The sequence below is a fragment of the Scyliorhinus torazame genome, chromosome 5, assembly GCF_047496885.1.
Source record: "Scyliorhinus torazame isolate Kashiwa2021f chromosome 5, sScyTor2.1, whole genome shotgun sequence".
Taxonomy (NCBI): domain Eukaryota; kingdom Metazoa; phylum Chordata; class Chondrichthyes; order Carcharhiniformes; family Scyliorhinidae; genus Scyliorhinus; species Scyliorhinus torazame.
The window spans coordinates 226881174-226904170 of record NC_092711.1 but is presented as its reverse complement, the minus strand read 5'-3'; the positions used below and the strand labels follow the sequence as shown (position 1 = coordinate 226904170).

Here is a 22997-nt window from a genome sequence, read left to right as displayed (position 1 = left end):
TGCACATCTTTGGACTGTGGGAGGAAACGGCAGCACCCAGAGGAAACCCACACAGACACGGGGAGAACGTGCAAACTCCCCACAGTCAGTCACTCAAGGTCAAAATTGAACACGGGTCCCTGGTGCTGTGAGACAGCAGTGCTGACTACTGTGCCATCAGGGATCTTCCCTGACTCCTTTTTGAGAAGGGAAACGTAGAGGGAGGTCAAAGTTCCCTGTTGCTCTCTCACCAACCACTATTGGAACACATGCATGGCTAGAACGAGAGTGTGCAGGTATGAGCGCAAATCCGGCAGAAACTGTGTTCAGCTTGATCCGGGTCTCCAAGGCGGCTGCCGCTCTTCCAATGGACACTTTGATGCACTCATATTGTAGAGCTACAACATCAACAGAATGTGAACTAACTCCTCCATCCTTTGTTCTCATCGGTTGACAGCATCCGACACCCCCTAGCCTGATGTTCCCCTGCCCGTCTCTGCATTTCCAAACTTTCTCCTGGGGCAATTCCAGGGGCTCATCATCAGACTCAACCTTAGCAGAGGCCTGGTCCCCAGCAGTCCTACAAGTGCCATGAACCTTAACTGTCACTGCCTCTGCCTGCTGTGGACCTGTGCTTGTGAGATGGTCACCAGTTTATGAACCCCAACGTACTCTCAAACGTGGGCCCACTGAGGATTCCTCAGAACCCTCATTTGAGGTGTTCTGGTGACTGCAATCGACTAATTACCGATTAATGAGACAGCACCAACATTGTAGGCCACTCAAAGTCATTGTCCCTGTGTGACTGATGTACTAGATGGACCTCCACTGGCTTGTTGGGGTAGGCCACTCTCACCTTCCGTGCAGGAACGATCTCTGTCCTCACCATCCAGCTCTGCAGCCTGTTCCTGACATGGGGAGAGTGCCCTCAAAACCGACACCCCCTTCAGTTATTGATCTCTCCACTTTGTTGTGGGAAATCATGCCCTGCATAAAGACAGATGGATTGACTGTGAGTACCAAGGCTGAAAGGGAAGTTTGGAAGCATGTATGCTTGTTGCATGTGCTGAGTCTTCTCCATGAAGGGATAAAGACGCCATTTGTAAGGATCTTAGGTGAGATGGTGATGCTAAAGTGGGTTGCAGATAATCAGTGCTGGTACCCCATCTGCTGTTTGTGTCGTGGCACCCCTATGGACTGTAACCCTTAGAAGGCCTGATGAGAGAGTGAGTTCGGAGTGAGGTGAAAGTTCAGAGGCAGAACAGAAGAGATTATTCATTCACTTCTTCCACTGCAGGGTGGTCCCTTTTTGTGTTTCATGGGCATTGATCTCCCTGGCGATCTCCTCCCAGGCCACCAAGGTCAGGTGGGTAGCCCTCCTGCACCTGTCTCTTGGACAGAGGACCTCCCACCTTTCCTGGATGAGCTGGAGTAAAACCTACAAAGCTCAAGAGATCCCAGACCTTCATTATCAGCTGCATTTTAAAATGGACATACAGAAATACGTTCCGGCCTAGAAAACCTTTAAGCTAACCAACAGTTTGAAAAAAATCTGACATTGCCTTACAAAAGCTAACACGGATAACTTTTATTTATATAGGACCATTGACATAGTAAAACATCTCAATGTGATTCACAGTTGTAGATATGGGGCGAAATTCTCCGTTATCGCCGCAAATGCGACTTGCGTCACGTCGGAAAAATGGGTCGATAGTCTCCGGCCCGAAATGGGCTAGCAGCGACGTAACGGGATCCGCGCTTGCGCAGTGGTTCACGCCGTGCAGCGTCATACGCGCTGCACGGCGTGACGGCTCATAAGGCCGCGCTGCTCCCCCCCACCCGACCGGAACACCCGACCACAACACCCGACTGGATGGCTGGCCGCCGCTCAGCCCCGAGGTTCGAGTCACGCGATGTGGAGGCACTCCTGGACGCGGTGGAGCAGAGGAGGGACGCCCTGTATCCCGGGCACGGCCGCAGAGTTGCCCCACGCCACAGACGGCGTCTGTGGAGGGAAGTGGCAGAGGCTGTCACCGCTGTGGCCCTGACACCACGGACAGGCACCCAGTGCCACAAGAAGGTGAACAACCTCGTCAGAGCAGGCAGGGTGAGCCTCCCCCATATCCCCACTCCCCCATATCCCCCATATCCCCCCTCCCCCATATCCCCCCTCCCCCATATCCCCCATATCCCCCCTCCCCCATATCCCCCCTCCCCCATATGCCCCCTCCCCCATATCCCCCCTCCCCCATATCCCCCCTCCCCCATATCCCCCCTCCCCCATATCCCCCCTCCCCCATATCCCCCATATCCCCCCTCCCCCATATCCCCCATATCCCCCACTCCCCCATATCTCCCATATCCCCAAGTGAATCCAGCCCTAACTTTAACTTCTGCAATGCACGCGCAACCGATGGCGTGCATTCATAACCTGCCCACGGCAGAGAAGCCCACGGCCCGAGCATCTTGGCTGGCCCGGTCCACGGGGAAGCGGATGTAGCGGTGCGCCATGGCATATAGGGCATCTGTCACTGCCCGGATGCACCGGTGCACCGATGTCTGCGATATGCCGGACAGGTCCCCACTCGGTGCCTGGAATGACCCTGTTGTATAAAAGTTCAGGGCCACCGTAACCTTGACGGACACGGGGAGAGGGTGTCCCCCGCCAGTGCCACGCGGTGACAGGTGTGCCAGCAGGTGGCAGATGTGTGCCACAGTAACCCCGGCTCATCCGGAGTCTCCTCCTGCATTCCCGGTCCGTGAGGTCCTGGTATGACTGCCTGGGCCGGTACACACGGTGCGCCCTCGGGTGCCTCCGTTGCCGTGGGGCCGTGACGTCCTCCTCCCCCTCCTCGTCCTGTCGGTCAGGTGTCCCTCCAGCCTGGGTGGCTACCGCCTGCCCCTCTGCAGCAGCCTGCGCCGCCTCTCTGGCACGCTCCTCCTCCTCCTCATACAGGGCAACATAGACATGAGCGGCTGCCGCCACGGCGGCCAACATCGCTGGATGATCTGAAAACATGACGGTCTGGTGGGGGAGGGGAACGACGACATGTCATCATTGCCCATATCCCCTCCTCCCCCCAGCCAGGTGGCATGGACCGCATGGGTCCAACTGTTGGAGGCTGGCACCTGGCCAGGTCGACCAACTCACTTGCTCTCCCATCCCCCTCCCCGGCACGGACCCCCCCCCCCCCATCCCCCTCCCCGGCACGGACGCCTCCCCAACCTCCACCCCGGCATGGACCCCCTCCCATCCCCCTCCCCGGCACGGACACCCCCCCAACCTCCACCCCGGCACGGACCCCCCCATCCCCCTCCCCAGCACGGACCCCCCCCATCCCCCTCCCCGGCACGAACCCCCCCCCAACCTCCACCCCGGCACGGACCCCCCCACCAACCTCCACCCCGGCACGGACCCCCCCATCCCCCTCCCCGGCACGGACCCCCCCCAACCTCCACCCCGGCACGGACCCCCCCATCCTCCTCCCCAGCACGGACCGCCCCCCCATCCCCTCCCCGGCACGGACCCCCCCACCCCCCAACCTCCACCCCGGCACGGACCCCCCCCCAACCTCCGTGCCGTGCTGGCACGGACCCCCCCATCCCCCTCCCCGGCACGGACCCCCCCAACCTCCACCCCGGCATGGACCCCCCATCCCCCTCCCCAGCACGGGCCGCCCCCCCCATCCCCTCCCCGGCACGGACCCCCCACCCCCCAACCTCCACCCCGGCACGGACCCCCCCCAACCTCCACCCCGGCACGGACCCCCCCATCCCCCTCCCCGGCACGGACCCCCCCCCAACCTCCACCCCGGCACGGACCCCCCCATCCTCCTCCCCAGCACCGACCGCCCCCCCATCCCCTCCCCGGCACGGACCCCCCCACCCCCCAACCTCCACCCCGGCACGGACCCCCCCCCCAACCTCCGTGCCGTGCTGGCACGGACCCCCCCATCCCCCTCCCTGGCACGGACCCCCCCCCCAACCTCCACCCCGGCACGGACCCCCCCAGCCCCCTCCCCAGCACGGACGCCCCCCCCATCCCCCTCCCCGGCAGGGACCCCCCCCCCCAACCTCCACCCCGGCACGGACTCCCCCATCCGCCTACCCAGCACAGACCCCCCCCCATCCCCCTCCCCGGCACGGACGCCCCCCCCAACCTCCACCCCGGCACGGACCCCCCCATCCCCCTCCCCAGCACGGACCCCCCCCCCAACCTCCACCCAGGCACGGACCCCCCCCCCCCCAACCTCCACCCCGGCACGGACCCCCCCCCCAACCTCCACCCCGGCACGGACCCCCCATCCCCCTCCCCGGCACGGACCCCCTCCCGGCACTCCCCCGGAGCCCAGCCTACTCTAACCACCACCCCCCCCCCCCCCCCCGCCGCACACACACACACACAACCCGAGACACACCTCTCCTCACGCATTCAGACTGCGGCCGCGCCATTGCCTGCCCAGAGCCAACCCCCCAGGCCGTCACTCACCTCCACGCTGGTCGGCGTGAACCTGGAGCACAGGGTCACGCCGATGAAAAGGAGGTTTAATTTACGTCGACGTGAACGGTCATCACGTCGACGGGACTTCGGCCCATCCAGAAGGGAGAATATCGGCAGGCCAAAAATCGGCTGCCTTACGCAGACCCGTGACATTCTCCGCGGCAGCGGCGACATTAACGCCCCGCCGACTTTTCTCCCATCGGAGACTTCGGCAACCGGCGGGGGCAGGATTCACGGCGGCCAACGGCCATTCTCAGGGAACAGGGAACTTTGACCTCCCTCTACGTTACCCTTCTCAAAAAGGAGGGACGCCCTGTATCCCGGGCACGGCCGCAGAGTTGCCCAACGCCACAGCCGGCGTCTGTGGAGGGAGGTGGCAGAGGCCGTCACCGCTGTGGCCCTGACACCACGGACAGGCACCCAGTGTCACAAGAAGGTGAACGACCTCGTCAGAGCAGGCAGGGTGAGCCTCCCCCATATCCCCCCTCCCCCATATCCCCCATATCCCCCCCTCCCCTATATCCCCCTCCCATATCCCCCCTCCCCCATATCCCCCCTCCCCCATATCCCCCCTCCCCCATATCCCCCCCTCCCCCATATCCCCCCCTCCCCCATATCCCCCCTCCCGCATATCCCTCCCTCCCCCATATCCCTCCTCCCCCATATCCCCCCTCCCCCATATCCCCCCCTCCCCTATATCCCCCTCCCCATATCCCCCCTCCCCCATATCCCCCCTCCCCCATATCCCCCCCTCCCCAATATCCCCCCCTCCCCAATATCCCCCCTCCCCCATATCCCCCCTCCCGCATATCCCCCCCCTCCCCCATATCCCCCCTCCCCCATATCCCCAAGTGAATCCAGCCCTAACCTTAACCTCTGCATTGCACGCGCAACCGATGGCGTGCATTCATAACCTGCCCACGGCAGAGAAGCCGACGGACCGGGCATCTTGGCTGGCCCGGTCCACGGGGAAGCGGATGTAGCGGTGCGCCATGTCATATAGGGCATCTGTCACTGCCCGGATGCACCGATGTCTGCGATATGCCGGACAGGTCACCACTCAGTGCATGGAATGACCCTGTTGCATAAAAGTTCAGGGCCACCGTAACCTTGACGGACACGGGGAGAGGGTGTCCCCCGCCAGTGCCACGCGGTGACAGGTGTGCCAGCAGGTGGCAGATGTGTGCCACGGTTTCCCGGCTCATCCGGAGTCTCCTCGTGCATTCCCGGTCCGTGAGGTCCTGGTATGACTGCCTGGGCCGGTACACACGGTGCGCCCTCGGGTGCCTCCGTTGCCGTGGGGCCGTGACGTCCTCCTCCCCCTCCTCGTCCTGTCGGTCAGGTGTCCCTCCAACCTGGGCGGCTGCCGCCTGCCCCTCTGCAGCAGCCTGCGCCGCCTCTCTGGCACGCTCCTCCTCCTCCTCATCCAGGGCAACATAGACATGAGCGGCTGCCGCCACGGCGGCCAACATTGCTGGATGATCTGAAAACATGATGGCCTGGTGGGGGGAGGGGAACGACGACATGTCATCATTGCCCATATCCCCTCCTCCCCCAGCCAGGTGGCATGGACCGCATGGGTCCAACTGTTGGAGGCTGGCACCTGGCCAGGTGGACCAACTCACTTGCCCTCCCATCCCCCTCCCCGGCACGGACCCCCCCCCCATCCCCCTCCCCGGCACGGACGCCCCCCCCAACCTCCACCCCGCCACGGACACCCCCCCATCCCCCTCCCCGGCACGGACACCCCCCCCAACGTCCACCCCGGCACGGACCCCCCCATCCCCCTCCCCAGCACGGACCCCCCCATCCCCCTCCCCGGCACGGACCCCCCCCCAACCTCCACCCCGGCACGGAACCCCCCCCAACCTCCACCCCGGCACGGTCCCCCCATCTACCTCCCCGGCACGGACCCCCCCCCAACCTCCACCCCGGCATGGACCCCCCCATCCCCCTCCCCAGCACGGGCCGCCCCCCCCATCCCCTCCCCGGCACGGACCCCCCACCCCCAACCTCCACCCCGGCACGGACCCCCCCCAACCTCCACCCCGGCACGGACCCCCCCATCCCCCTCCCCGGCACGGACCCCCCCCCCAACCTCCACCCCGGCACGGACCCCCCCATCCCCCTCCCCAGCACGGACGCCCCCCCATCCCCCTCCCCGGCAGGGACCCCCCCCCCCAACCTCCACCCCGGCACGGACCCCCCCCATCCCCCTCCCCAGCACAGACGCCCCCCCATCCCCCTCCCCGGCACGGACGCCCCCCCAACCTCCACCCCGGCACGGACCCCCCCCCATCCCTCTCCCCGGCACGGACCCCCCCCCCAACCTCCACCCCGGCACAGACCCCCCATCCCCCTCCCCAGCACGGACCCCCCCATCCCCCTCCCCGGCACGGACCCCCCCCCAACCTCCACCCCGGCACGGACCCCCCCCCCCCCCAACCTCCACCCCGGCACGGACCCCCCATCCCCCTCCCCGGCACAGACCCCCTCCCGGCACTCCCCCGGAGCCCAGCCTACTCTAACCACCACCCCCCCCCGCCGCACACACACACACACAACCCGAGACACACCTCTCCTCACGCATTCAGACTGCGGCCGCGCCATTGCCTGCCCAGAGCCAACCCCCCAGGCCGTCACTCACCTCCACGCTGGTCGGCGTGAACCTGGAGTACAGGGTCACGCCGATGAAAAGGAGGTTTGATTCACGTCGACGTGAACGGTCATCACGTCGACGGGACTTCGGCCCATCCGGAAGGGAGAATATCGGCAGGCCGAAAATCGGCTGCCTTGCGCAGACCCGTGACATTCTCCGCGGCAGCGGCGCCATTAACGCCCCGCTGACTTTTCTCCCTTCGGAGACTTCGGCAACCGGCGGGGGCGGGATTCACGGCGGCCAACGGCCATTCTGACGCCCATTTTTTTGATATGTGAAAACATGGAGTTAGACTGAGAGTGCAGTAAGACATGGCTGTAAGGGTTTCCAGAACCCAAGCTGCTGATATACAGAAAATCTATTACCTTACATGCATTTCACAAAAGCACAGTTGGCAACAGTGGTGATTTAGAAGTCACTGAAACACGACGATAGTACTTAAGTCTTGAGATTTATTTCTACGAGGTATTCTAGAACATTTTATTTATTGGCACTTCCCTTTACTGTCCTGACATTTTTCAGCCGACTATGATTCTGTATGTGTATTTCACTCGTTGTTAATTAGATGAAACACATTCACTCCAATCTATTTTACTATCAATTTCTTTGGCAGTTCCACAAGCACTGTGATAGACATTTACATTGTCATATAAAGCCAATTAATGCATTCACAGCGGAAATTTAAATTCCACTTCAATAACCTGCAGCAACCAATATTTTGACAAAAACCTTCATAAGAAGCAACATCCATACATGTCCGAGATGTTTCTTTTGTTAAAGAACATAAGCTTTAAGAAACTGTAGTTTCATTGCTTACATGTTTTTTTGCTTACATTGCATCCTCGGCACAACATCGAGGGTCAAAGGTCTGTACTGTTCTATGTTGTAACCCCAAGGCCCAGATCTTCCAATCTCCAGAAGGTCGTACCTGGGTAGTCCCCTTGGAAACCACCACGCAAAGACAGCACGGGAATTGCCTGGGAAGATTCAACTTCCTTCGTGCAATTACCCGGCGCCTGGAATCCTCTGAAACTCCGATTTAAAGTCAAAGACTTTGGATGGTTCTGATTTATTTAGCAGAATAGTTACGCAGGAAAAGTTAGAAAGATTAAAACTAGTGCCAACTTTTGGGTAACTCGACAACTGACCTCACCTCGACAACCCACCCCCATCTGCACCTCTCTCAAACTATATATCCTCTCCCAACCATCTTACCCCACCCCTGGCATATCCAACTCTTCCTTGCGCACTTCCTTACATTTTTAAATATTGTAATAAACCTTGTGTTCCCACAAGAGGTGGGAAGGTGCTAGTGAAAGTCATCTCTGCATATCCTAAGGTACAAAACATGGCACATAGCTTCCTGGTTCCTCAGCATCACATTTAGGGGGAGTCCCAATAATGGAGAATTCCTCCAGGACATTCCCACATAAGGATTTATCTGGCAATTGCCCAAAAGTGCAAACTTCCCCTGAACAATTGTACTGGTCTGGAAACCATCCGACAGAAGCGATTTAAATCACTACCTTCAGATGGTTCTGCCAGTTTTACCCTGATAGTTACTCTGAAAGAGTTAGAAAGAAAAAAATTGGGGCGGGATTTTCCGTTCCTGAGATTGAGGGCGGGATTCTCCGCTTGCCGACGGCAAAATCGTATTCAGCGATCGGGCGGCGAATCCCTTTTGGCGCCAAAATCGGATGTCACCTGAAGGCCCTCCCCTGACACGCCATCCTCAATGTGCCGTCTTCCCGACAGCGTGGGGCACGTGTGCTCTCAGTTTTCATCAACCTTGCGTGGCGGCTGCGGACTGTGTCCAGTGCCATCATAGTCGGGGGAGGGGGAGCCATTCTGTTGGTCGGTGGGGGGGGCTTCGACAGGGGCTAGGGGGACTGGTCGGGGATGTGTCAAGGGTGGCGAGGGAAGTTACAGAGGGGCACTATCTGGCAGGTCGGGTCCGCGGATGGCCATCGTATCCGACCGCTGCAGGTCGACGCTGCTCACCTGCGCGACCAGTGACCAGGCAATTCTCCGGCCATTTCTGACGGGAACACCAGGGATATTACATGATGCGGCTGCAAGCTGACCTTTTTGGCGTAAAACTAGACACTTCCTCCGGACATAACCTCAAAATCGGAGAATCTAGCCCCAAGTGTTGACGCTGGCTCAGGATTCGTGGACTTTCACGATAAACTGGCCCCGAACCTGGACAGATTCAATGACTGTGGAGGGGCTAGCACTGGCGTGACGTGGAATTAAATCGATTCCAATGAAAAACGGTGCGAGATTTGCCGGACCCGTGATTGACACTTGGGAGGCTGACAAGCTGCAGCCGCATTACAATCCCCACACACATTCATGCCAGCCAACAAGATGGCACTGGTTGTGCAGGAGCACGCCTATACAGCTGATGGGACGGCTGGGGCTAGAGGGTACCTAGGGGGTGTTCTGGGGTGACACTTATATCGCTCATGGCCCTAAGTTCACTGTCAGCGGCTTCCTTTCCGGCTGCAGCAAATGTGCTCCGTGCCCGTCCACCCCAACCCCACAGCTCACCTCCTGGCCAACTCCCACTAATCCCTCTGGCCCTGGCAGACCCCCCAGCCAGCGGCGCAATTGCCAGCAAGCTATGGCTATGTTGGACACGTTCTGTACCCCCCTCTCCCTTCCTCAGCAGCCACGATATCGGTTTTACGATTTTTAAAAGCACAAGCGAACCTCACTGTCTGGAACTCAGCCTATCTGAGCCAGAGAATTGCGGAGGCTCTGGAGAATACTATGTCAGGCCCGCTAACAACATGCAAACAGTGTTTAATGCACGTGTATTTTGGACCCCATTGTCACCGCCCGAACACCTCCGCCCCAGTATGACCCATTCACTCCGTCCGACATTTCCCTGCTAGTCGAACCTGGCCCAGCCCATCCCACACACCCTCAAGTCCACCCCTCCCCCCGAACTGACCACCTCCCTGTTTCCGATCCCAATTCCCAGTCCGACACCCCTCACCTCCCAGTCTGACCCCTCCCCCCCTCTATCCGGCTCCCCTTCCCAGTCTGAGCCCCCTCCCCTCCAGTCCGACTCCTCCCCCTCTGGTCCGATCTGACCCCCCACCTCCAGCCCCGACCTCTCCATCGCAATACCTACCCCCTTTCCTGGTCTCTCTCCCCTCCTTTCCGGCCTTCCCCGTCCCCGCCCCTCATCCTGGCCTCCCCCCCACCATCTTTGTCAAACCGCTTAGTTTACTGCCGGAAAAGGGGGGTGTCTTTCCTCTCTTCCCTTAGTTATTTCAAACGAATGCGCTTTGCTGCTCCTGCCTCATCCAGCTTCAGTGAGGAAGGTTAGGCAAGACAATTGCAAATGCAATGTGAGTAAATCTGCCGAGAGTGGCAATCCGCCGGAGATTGCCATTCTGAGGACGTTGCAGGCCAATATCTGGTGATGAAGATAGAGAAAGTTTAAACGTACTGGTCCCAGCATCTTTCCTTCCCTTGCTGGAGAAGTTCAAGCAGGCCCTTGGAACCAAGGTTTTTGCTTGTTGTTCATGATCTACACAGCAAATGGCTGGACATCACTGCAACAAATTCCAAAACGGCAACTTCAGTCATTGACATTTTAGACAAATTGTTAACAAAATGGAGTTTGCTGGGGGCTGTCACTGCAGACAATGGGCCACAACTTGTTTCCAGTCAGTTCATGGAGTTCCGAGCAGGTTACAGAACCCACCACCAACTGACATCATGAAACGATCTACAATTGAATGGTGGTGTTGAATGATGCAACAAGGCCAAGGTCAGTCTGACAACTAGCATGCCAGAGAGAAAAATGTTTTAACAATCCATTCACATCCCACTTCACACTTGTACACACACCTCATCAGACACGGGCTGAATTTTCGCATGCCGCTGACCATTCTTCAGCTGTCACTGCTATTCAACAAGAAGTTCAAAGCGAAAGTACGAGAAATCACAAAGCAATGAGGTAAAGCAAAAGTGGACTTCAACAGGTGAAAATGCGCAAGGAAACCGCCCCAAATTAAAGATACGGACCCAGGAAGTGTAGAAGATTGTAGTTTAGTCGGGCAGCGTGGTCGGCACGGGCTTGGAGGGCCAAAGGGCCTGTTCCTGTGCTGTACATTTCTTTGTTCTTTGTTCTTTGTTAAAGTTAGAGATTGGGATGGCGTCAAATGGCCAAATTGTCAGGCACACATGTCACTTCTATCAGCTCCAAAGCAGTTCGGAACCAATGCTTATCTATTAGCTGGAAACATAAAGTGGAATGTGAAATGCTTGACCAAGCATTATGTGGAAAATCACCTTTTCCCGTGAGCAACCGTGATGTTGATCATCCACCTCATTGAGGCGATCACGCGGAACCACAACCTCAAGTTCATAGATCTCAGCACAGTCATCGGCGACCTTCATATCCCAAAGACTATTTCTGGATTTGTTGGAGAAAAGGGACGCGTTGAACGCTAAGAAATGACTCGATCTATTTGTGCTTGTTGTTTATGATGGTTAAATTTAAAGTAAGGTCCTTTAGTTTTCCCAAGAGGAAAATGATGCAGCATTAGAATTTACAGTGCAGAAGGAGGCCATTCATCCCATTGCATCTGCACCGACCTACTTAAGCCCTCACTTCCACCCTATCCCCCTAACCCAATAACCCCTCCTAAACTTTTTGGACACTGAGGGCAATTTAGCATGGCCAATCCACCTAACCTGCATGTCTTTGGACTGTGGGAGGAAACCAGAGCACCCGGAGGAAACCCACGCAGACACGGGGAGAACGTGCAGACTCCGCACAGACAGTGACCCAGCGGGGAATCGAACCTGGGACCCTGGTGCTGTGAAGCCACAGTGCTAACCACTGTGCTGCCACACAAAATGTTTGATTGTATGTCCGTTGACTGCTCGGGTGTGGTTACTTGGTGGGGGGGTGGGGGGGGGGGGAATGGTAAGCATGAGGCAGCAGACATTTGAAAAGCATTGCAAAGCGTCACAGTAGCACAGTGATTAGTACAGTTGCTTCACAGCTCCAGGGTCCCAGGTTCGATTCCCAGCTTGGGTCACTGTCTGTGCGGAGTCGCACGTTCTCCCCCTGCCTGCGTGAATATTCATTGGAAAATGAATATATCTAAGACTGTTTCCAATCAGTTTCTCAAACAAAGATGGATACAGTTCCTGATCTGATTCTGGATAACAAAACAGAGGGGTCAGTAACCTAAAGTTAGGAGAACCAAAGGCAATATTGAACTTGACCAATGCTATTGACTGGTGTTAAATGATAAGTCCACATTAATTAGTTAGATAACAGATTTTACATGAATAGGATGGGAATAGAGGGATACGGACCCAGGATGTGTAGAAGATTGTAGTTTAGTCGGGCAGCATGGTCGGCACGGGCTTGGAAGGCCGAAGGGCCTGTTCCTGTGCTGTCCATTTCTTTGTTCTTTGTTTGTAGATCAAATAATGAATCATAATACATAAGGAGTGTGGGAGGCCATTCATACTATTGCTCTAAAAGGGGGGAAAAGATACAAACCAGTAAAATATAGGGCTACCAGTTTTAACTAGAGTTTGAGCAAACTCCTGGTAATACCGATGAAGTTTGCGAAGGCTCAGAAAGACAGGGGTAATCATGGATAGGCAGCGTGGATTTGTAAAAGACAGGTCATGTTTGACTAATTTAATTGAATATTTTGTCAAAATCACAGAGTATCTAGATAAAGGATTTGAAGTGGATATTGTACATATCGATTCTGAAAAGGCATTTGAGAAGTGCCATTTAGTAATGAGTTACAAAAATGCAGGTACATGAGTAGAGAGATGGCTCGGGGACTGAAATCAGAGTATAGGTAAATGGATGTTATACAAACTGGTGGGCTGTTGGTACAACCCAGGGAGCTGTGCTGGGACCACTTTTGTTTTTCATTCAAAAAAATTATTTGGACTGAGATTCCAAAGAGGATAGATTTTAAAAAATTGAAAGGGAGCAGCATAAAAATAGGGGGGGCGCGATGGTTGTCAGGGCAGCAACTGACTGGATTTCTCCAATGAATAGCTAACACTGGCATAGGCATAATGGTCTTTTCTGTGCTTTAATGTCTATGATTCTTTGGCTCTATTGTACAGTGCAATATATCAGAAATAAACAAAATTTATCACCTGGGTGGCTGTAATTATATCATCAAAACAAGCTCACTGGGATTTAAGTGTACCATTTGTTACTATTTGTAGTGCGCTGGTTAATTCATGTTAACTTCCTGATCCAGTTATTGTGCTTTGTACCTCAGAGATTGTAGAGATGGTATTCACCAGGTTCTGTGTGTGAATAAGAATCATAGAATTTACAGTGCAGAAGGAGGCTATTCGGCCCATGGAGTCTGCACTAGCCCTTGGAAAGAGCACCCTACTTAAGCCCACACCGCCACCCTATCTCCGTAACCCAGTAACCCCACCTAATCTTTTGGAAACTAAGGAGCAATTTAACATGGTCAATTCACACAACTTGCATATCTTTGGACTGTGGTAGGAAACCGGAGTACCCGGAGGAAATCCACGAAGACACGGGGAGAAAATGCAAGCACCACACAGACAGTCACCTGAGGCCGGAATTGAACGCAGGACTCTGGAGCTGTGAGGCAGCAGTGCTAACCAGTGTGCCACCATGCCGCCCAATTATTATTGGCTGGCAGCTTTCAGGGTCGGATCTTCAACCCTATTGTGGGCTTAATTCGACGGGAGACTTGGCGCTGCCCAGGTAAATGTCCAATTGGTTCGGAATAACACAGGCCTCCTGGAACAAAGCGGCACAGTGCTCCCACTAGTTGGAGAACCGGTGAGTGATACCTATAGTGCCCACATTAAATCATGGCCGATGTCACAAAAATGAGGCATGTTGATAAGAAATTATGGGGGGCCAAGGATAAAATCTTGTGAGGCACTAGAGGTAATACTGCAGGAGTGGGAAGGGAAGCCATTGCAGGTGATTCTCTCACTATGATTAGATACAAATGGAGCCAATTGGGGACAATGGTGGAGAGGCCTTGGAGGAGGATGCTGTGACCAACCATGTCTAAGGCTACAGGCAGGCCAGGAAGGGTAAGAGGGAAAGTTTACCTTCATGGTCAGATATGACAATGTATGTTTTGAGACGGGAGGTTTTGTTACTGCGGCAGAGGTGGAGATCAGGGGCGGGATTCTCCGACACCCCCGCCGGGTCGGAGAATCGCCGGGGGGGGGCGGCGTGAATCCCGCCCCCACCGAATTCTCCGGCACCGGAGATTCGGCGGGGACGGAATCACGATGCGTCGGTCGGCGCCCCCCCCCCCCCCCGGCGATTCTCCGGCTCGCGATGGGCCGAAGACCCGCTGCTGTAATGCCGGTCCCGCCGGCGCGAATTAAACCACCTCCCTTACCGGTGGGACCAGGTGGCGCGAACGGGCAACGGGCTCTGGGGGACGGGGACGGGGGGGTGATCTGGCCACAGGGGTGACCCCACGGTGGCCTGTCCTGCCGATCTGCGGGCGGTCCTGTGCCGTGGGGGCACTCTTTCCCCTCGGCGTTGGCCATAGCTTCCACGATGGTCGACGCGGAGGTGACCCCCCCCATGCGCATGCGCGGGGATGGCGTCAGCAGCCGCTGACGCTCCCGCGCATGCGCGAACTTCCGCCGGCTGGCGGAGTCCCTTCAGCCCCGGCTGGCGTGGCGTCAAAGGCCTTCCACGCCAGCCGGCGGGACGGCCATCACTCCGGCGCAGGCCTAGCCCCTAAAGGTGATGGCTTGGCCCCTAAAGGTGCAGAGAAATCCCGCCACTCCATCCCGCCGGGACCCCCGCCCCACCGGGTAGGGGAGAATACCGCCCCTGATTAGAGTTATTCAAGCATTGAGTTCTAGAGAAGATCAACATTAATTTGAGAGGGAGCAATATGCTCAAGGTCTTTGGAGAGGAATATATTATATCCTTAGTACTCTACATTCTAATTACTGCATCTCATTTTCAGACTTTTTGTCTAACCTTTTGTACATTTACATAGAAACACCATGGTGTTATGGGCGAGGCGTTTGCAGCACCCCAAAATGTATCATGGAGTTCAACCAACCTCTCCCTCTAATGGATTTATTGCTTTTCCTAGCACATAGCTTGTTCCCTAGGTGTGGGATTACAATTATGGACACGTGGGTTTTTAAACACAAAACAATGTATATTGCATGAACTCAACTGAACATCTTAAATAAACATTGTATCTCTTAACACCCCTTACTTCAAAGATAACTCAGAAAATATTGCAACAGTAAATAATTCCTTAAAATGTTCCTTCAAACTTCCAAGAGACTTAACACCTTTAAACAGTATCACATCAGGTTAAAGGATATATATATTTTTTGCAGAATGGCGGAGACATATTAGCTTGGTTGACTTCAGCTCCAGCACCTTGTTTTTTCCTGCAGCTCTCTGGACACACACAGACACACACAAACTGCTTTTTCAAACTGTCTTTCTCTCTTCAAGCAATTCACAGCAAACCAGAACTTCTCAAGCTGCTGCTACAAACTGGCTTTCTCCTTTTAATCAGCTTACAGCAAAACAGCCAGGCACTTTCAAACTGCTCTCAGCAAAACCAGCCAGGCACTTTTCAAACTGCAAAACCAAAACTGCAAAAATGGCTGAACTGAGCTGAGCTCCATCCACTCTATGACCTCACTGTTTTCTTAAAGGTACATTGCTTAAACATCCAGTTCTTAAACTCACTCTCGCATGACAATGGTCTTAGTTCACTCATATTCTTCAGTAAATTTTTTCTTCCTCTTTTTCAAAATTAATTACTTCACTTTCAAATTCTCATTGCTAGCTCCTAATTAACCTCAGTATTTGAAGTTGCTTTGTCTCTTTCCTGTGCTAAGTTTAATCATTTTCTCCTGTGCTTATAGATACGTTTGGCCATCCCACCCTTTGAGCTTAGTTGAATAAACTAACGCACTCCATCTATTTTAGATGCCTGAATCTTATTACTCATTTTGTTCATCCTCCATGTGTAGCTATCTCCTGTTGTAAAGCCAGTTCCACTGCCTGACAAACTTGAATTGTTCTCTCTTACATCAGTCTTCCAACTATGCATGAGCTCATTTTCCGCTCCTGGAGTAACTTAATGCAAGGTCTAATACATATAAAGAGAACCTACCGCTTGAAAATTATGTGAAAAGAAAGAGTATTACAGCCTTTAACACAATCCCAAATATTTTTATTTATGTATTGATTTTCATTTTCTCCCATATTACTGCTTTTCTCTTTGAATTTAGTTACTCATCTTTCAACCTATTTTCTAACATTATACATGAAAGACTAGTCTTATAGCAATAGATGCAATACGCAGAAAGAAAACATTGTACCTTAAAAATGCTAACATAGCTTTTGTTCCAGACAGGGCAGGAGAGATAAACTGAAATACCTATTACCCTTCCTTTAGTATCCGCAATCGGTGTGGGTTTTTTTTTGGAAAGCTAAATGTGTGTGTTTCTAAGCTACCTTTTGGTGTGTCGTCAATTTAAAGAACCAGCAGCAGACTTTAAATAAGGAGCATTATTTATTCGCGGGTTCACCCTGAAAATCTAAACGACTTGTTTTTCATACATCAGATGCTCAAGGAAGGTACAATTAAAGAATACAGCGCACTTCTACAAGTGTTAAACCAAAAGAATAGTTAGCAGTTCGAGTGTTTGGGTTTTTGTCGGAGACTGGGTAAAGAAAGGAGTCTTTTTTCTATCCTTGTAGTTGGGTTCATATAGCTGAGGTTGGATTGTTGCAGGATTCCTTCCAAGAGATAAATGCTCGGCAGGTTGTGAAGCTCAGCGCTTGTAGTTTTTGTATCAGGGGGTCAAATTTCTTTATAGATGGAGTTGGAGATTTGGAATCATGCTGGGAGATTCTTTTAAGATGTATAGCCTCGGGTTCATAAAGGCAAAAATGACAGCCCATTTCTGCAGCTACTGTCTCTTTTGGTGTACCTCTACAGAGTGTCAGTTTGAATGAATGGGAACGGTCCAAAAAGAATTATCATCTGGCACCCTACAGCTCCTTTTCAAATATGACATTGGCCTTACTTTTACTAACCAGACCCTGGGATACAGTTTACAGCCACTGCGCCCCGCCACCCCCTGCCCACTTCTCCGCTGCCCCCCCCCCCTCGCTTCCCCTCACCTCTGCCCCCTGTTTTTCAGAAGCTTGAAGAAGCTTGATTCTTGGCGGCCATCTTAGCACTAAATGACTGACCATTTTAAATAAAATATAGTTCAAGAAACTGCTATCTGAACATAGCGTCCATCTGTAAAGCTAAGAGTATGATATATTATAGGGATGCACTTTCACAGACTTCATTAGTGAACACAATAGGTATTTATTAATGAGAACTGTACAGCAGCCTCATGGCTGTTGCTAGCTCCCAAAATATCTCTGCCGAGGAGCCTCACTCACCATTGGGTGATTCCACACCCTGATTCCTGATTGGCCACCATGTGACCCTTACTCTGCTGTGTTGCCCTCAAAGGGAAAACTACTACACATGCCTTTACCTGGCATAATTTTTTTAAGAAAGAAGAACATGTTGCTAGGATTAATGTTTTTCTGCTGGTACAAAATAAATTCTTTATTAGAGAATTAAATTCATGGCTCCGAAACCTAAGAGCAAAGGACCGAACTAGCTCAAAGTAACTTGAAATGATGCAGTGTCAAGATTGACTTCTGAATGCTTCACTGATTCAAATGCAAAATCTTTATCTTCTATTTTAATTTATATCCAGGTCCCAATTCTGGCATGGACTAGGGGTGGGCTGGGGTGGGTTGGGGGCAAGTGGAGGGAGGAAGTTGTCATGAGTCCCAGTTTTTTGAGGCCTGTTAATTAGTTGAAGGCCGGGAAGCATCCAATTTTAAGAGACAACAGCAGCAAGTATTGTGGCTGTCATTTTCCTCATTAAAAACTTGGAACAGGAAAGCAGATGGCTGGAACTCCAATCAGACCTGCCCCGAATTTCAAAGATGCAGACCTGGAGATACTCTCTGAGGCAGTGAGGGAGAAAGGATAATCCTCTTTCCGAGGGGTGAGAAGAGAAGACAATAATCCTGAACTAATCAGGCTTGAATTGAGATTGCCAAGAATGTAACTGGAAGTGTGGTAAGGTGGAACTGGTCAGGATGCCTCCATTCTGGCATGTTTTGCAGCAGCGGAGATAAGACCATAAGACAGAGGAGGAGAATTAGGCCATTCGGTCCATCGAGTCGGCTTCACCATTCAATCATGGCTGATAAGACTCTCATCCCCATTCTCCTGCCTTCCATAACCCCCGATCCTCTTATTAACCAAGAACCTATCTAACTCTGTCTTTTTAAAAAATATATTTAGAGTACCCAATTATTTATTTTTTTCCAATTAAGGAGCAATTTAGTGTGGCCAATCCCCTAACCTGCACATCTTTGGGTTGTGGGAGTGAAACCCACGCAGACATGGGGAGAATGTGCAAACTTCACACGGACAGTGACCCAGGGATGGGATTCGAACCCGTGTCCTCAGTCCCAGTGCTAACCACTGCACCCCATGCCACCCTCTAACTCTGTCTTAAAGACACTCAGACTCCACAACCTGGTGTGGCAAAGAGTTCCACAGATTCACAACCCGCTGGCTGAAGAAAATCCTCCTCATCTCAGTTTTGAAGGATCATCACTTCAGTCTGAGGCTGTGGCCCTCGAGTTCTAGTTTTTCCTACAAGTGGAAACATCCTCTCCACGTTCACTCTATCTGGGCCTTGCAGTATCCTGTAAGTTTCAACAAGATCCCCCTCATCCTTCTAAGCACTAATGAGTACAGGCCCAGCGTCCTCAACCACTCTTCATATGGCAAGCTCTTAATTCCAGGGGCCATTCTAGTGAACCTCTTCTGAACCCTCTCCAAGGCCAGCACATCCTTCCTTAGATAGGGGGCCCAAAACTGCTCATAAGAATGATATAGCCTCAAACGTATATCCTGCTCTTGCATTCTAACCCTCTTGAAATGAATGCTAACATTACATTTGCCTTCCTAACTGTAGATTGAACTTACATGTTAACCTTAAAAGAACCTTGAACTCAGACTCCTAAGTCCCTCTGATTTCCTAAGCCTCCTTCCATTTAGAAAATAGACTCTGCCTCCATTCTCCGTACCAAGGTGTACAACCTCCTATTGGCTGGTACAGGGACATTCTGGCCGCTCCATTGTCAGTGGGTTTTCCTGTTGCGTGCACCCTCCACTGCCGGGAAACCCGCGGCTAGGGGTTGCCGTCAGCGGAATGGAAGATACCGCCAGCGGGAATTAGACCAGTGCCAGAAAAGATGAATGACTTTATTCGTCCTGGCAAGGTGAGTGCAAACCATACACTAATCATGGGTATTCAACCTGGTACAGAAGCTCCAGTTGAAGATCTTGAAGGCATATGCTGCTTCTAAGCATGAGAGGAATGTGTGCCCAGGGAACTTACTTACTCCTCAGCAAAGCTGTTGAGGACAGGCCAGCACAGATCTGCACAGCTCTCTATCTCAATGAGCTGATGGTACCAGTGCTTGAGCTATGCAATTCCTTATCTCTCTCTTTTGTCCTTTTAGGGGCTCAGAATGTCCAGTGAAGGGCTGTGATAGAAGATTTCACATTGACTGTAATGGAGAGGGAACTGTAGAGATTTCCAGGACGCAATTCATGCCCTCTTCATGGCCTTATTATTGAGGGCCTTGGCATTAACCCAGCAGGGCATTGGGAGGGAGTGGGGGCGTGCCTCGCCATGTGGGGAGCGTAACAAGCAAGCCCGTGTGGGGTTGCTTGTGGGCTCCCAGTGACTCATGAAGGGACCTAGCATCGAGAAGGTGGGGGTGTGTGAAACGACATGGGGGTTGCGCTGGGAGCCCCCTCACTGCTGACCCTTTGCCTCTCCATCCCCAAATTCCACACCCACCATAACTCAGCTGTGACCTGGAATCCAGTGATGATCCTGGGCCTCAGGTGGGTACCAGCAGCATCTGCTATCTCCCTGGTGGTGCTGCCATTTAATGGACCAAGTGCTGGTAAATGGGATCAGTAGAAATTGTTATTTAATGGTCAGCATATATATGGTGGGCCAAAGAGCCTGTATCCATGCTGTATGGCTCTGTGACCTATGAGCTGCCAACCTAGGGCAGCTTTCTGCAGGCAGGACTCTCCGTGCTTGGGTTCCTTGATCCTGGGGTAGGCCCACCACTGCCCAATTAAGTGCCACTTAATTCAGCGGGCCTTCCAAAAGGGGCGAAGCGGGACTTCTGCCGGCACTCTAGCCAATGGGCAAGACTCCGTTAAATATCACCTATCATTCCTTATATTACAATAATAATTCCACTTCAAAGTACTTCACCAACAGTAAAGCACATTAGAGAATACTGAGGATAAAAAGGCGCTATATAATTGCAATGGTTTCTCTCTGAATGATCACAATTTGTTTTTATTTAGGATAAAATCTGTAACCTATAAAGAACAGATCAATATAATCGGTTTTGGACAATATGGTTTTGGAATCGAAGGCCACTTCACAGATTCTTCATTGCCTCTACTTTTCACTGTCTATAGTCTATTCCTCTCTGTTTAGGAGACAGAAGAAATTATATTATCAGTTTATTTGTATGTGTCGTAACAGACTGCTTGAAAGATAAACCTAATGCATGACTGCGATTCAATTTAAGATTAAAGGGAGAATATCTCTTTCTGGCTTAAATATACTAGATTAAAGATGAAATTCAAACTATCATATTACTTTCTTGTACAGCGCAGCTGTCATCATGTTTAAAAGATTTTATACAAATATAAGATGACTATTATTTTAGAAGCCACAAACAATTTTGGTTGAAATGTATATTTTTTCTCCCATGCACATTCATTTCATTTTCTGTTACTTCTGGAGCATGACCATTCTCCAACTGAGAACAAAGGTCACAGCCTCAGAATTCATTGGTGCTGTTCTATAACTGGATGCTGATGTGACCCGAGTGCAGTCGACCCCTGTTGCTCGTAGGGGGAGGGGGGTTCCGTTCCCGCAAAGTGTGAAACCGCAAACAGCGACCAGGTGCACGCAGACTACGTTGGAACGACATGGAAAAGGTGAGAGTTTAACATTCTAAACCGTGGATGAGTGATGTTTTGGGGAGGTGGCTAGCCACGATTCGCGCACGACAACGATCGTGCGGGTAAACGAAAATGCGATAGAGGGGGTCGCGAACAATGGGAGTTGTCTGTACTTTGATTCATCCTCTGGTTGCCAACTCCTCCAGTGAACTACTACTTCTTCTGTTCTGCCAAGTTCCCCAAGGGTCGGAGAGTAGGACAAGATTAGAGGGCATGGGAGGTCATGGAAGGATTTGAACAATTCCTTGTTCAAAGAATAGTCATTTTAAAATCACTGTGCACAAATGTAAGTTATCAAACATGAGGGATGATGATTTGTGAGCAGCATTTGGTGCAGGTTAGATGAGGGGGTAGCAGGGTTTTAGATGAGCTGTATCTTACAGAGGATGAAAGACAAGAGTGTAGCGCACAATGACTTACGAGAGAGACGAGTAGAGATGAAGTCGATGAGGCTTTATTAAGCGAGACTTGTCCCCAGCAGTTCAGCAACAGAATGGAGCGGCGGGGAGAAGCTCGGGTTCTTATACTCCGCCTTCAGGGCGGAGCCAGGAGTCAACAGCCAACCAGGACCCGGGATCTGTCAGCCAATAGCATCACGGCTTCACAGTCCCACATGACCCCTAATACATACTACCACAAAGAGGCTACCCAGAAAGACATCCATAACTTCATCAGAGTGGCAATCTCTAGCAGATTTACTTTCGCTGGGATTCTGAAGCCCACATCTCGCCCAACCTTCCTTACTCACGCTGGGTGAGACAGCAGCAACGAAGCGCGTCCCAGGCTGGCTTAATTGGGGCAAAGAAAGTTAAGGGATGGATGGGTGCTGTGTCAGGCCGGAGTGAGTGGGGGAGGGTGGTTGGGACAGACCAAGGTGGGTGGGGGGTGGTAGGACTGGTGAGGGGGTGTGGGTGATCAGGTCCGACCAGAGAGTGGGGGAGTTGTTGGGTTAGACCAAAGGGAGGCGTCAGTTCAGACTGTAATGAGGGGGATGAGTTCAGTTGGTAGGAGAGCGGGGGCTCAGGTCAGACAGGAGAGAAGGAAGGGGGTGGTTGGGTCAGACCAGAGGGGGTTGGGGGGGTGGGTGCAGAGAGGGGAGGGGGTCAGATTGGGTCAAATGGGTGCAGTGATTGGACCAGAGGGGAAGTGAGGGTCAATCCAGGAAAGAGGGGGGGTCGGGACCAGAAGGGGTCTCAGTCTGGGAGAGGGGGGTCCAGTCCGGCAGGGGAGGGTCAGTGTCTGAAAGAGGGGGGTCCAGTCCAGGAGGTTGGGTCGGGTGGGGGGGGGGAAGGTTAGTGGCCAGTGTGGGGGTGGGGGAGGGGGATCAGATGGAATGTCAGTCCGACGTCGGGGGTGTGGGGGTTGGCCGGGGTGTGTGCAGGGGGGGGGGGCTCGGTCTGTGAAGTGGGGAGGAACCACGAAGGGTGGGTCGCACCTGGGGATGGGGGAGGGGAGACGGACCGGGTCATCCTGGGACAGATGGTTGGTTTAGGGTCAGGTTTGGAGGGGGCGGGGTCAGGCTGGGGAGGGGGACAGTTGGGTTGGGTCGGTGGGGTGTCGGACAGGGGCTGATGTGATAGTTCCCCTGGGGGGGTGGTGTGTGTGTTGGCGGTGTCTTGTGTGAGGCTGCGTGTGTGTTTCTTAAATACCTATTCTGGAGTTGGAAATGGTTTTTTTCAGAGCAAGTATCAGG

At 53.1% G+C, this 22997-nt stretch overlaps 1 pseudogene; it reads left to right on the top strand.

Annotated features, from left to right (window-relative positions):
• Positions 1 to 12737: 12737 nt before the first annotated feature.
• LOC140418109 (dnaJ homolog subfamily B member 6-like) overlaps positions 12738 to 22997 on the top strand; it is a 33699-nt pseudogene continuing 23439 nt past the window's right edge.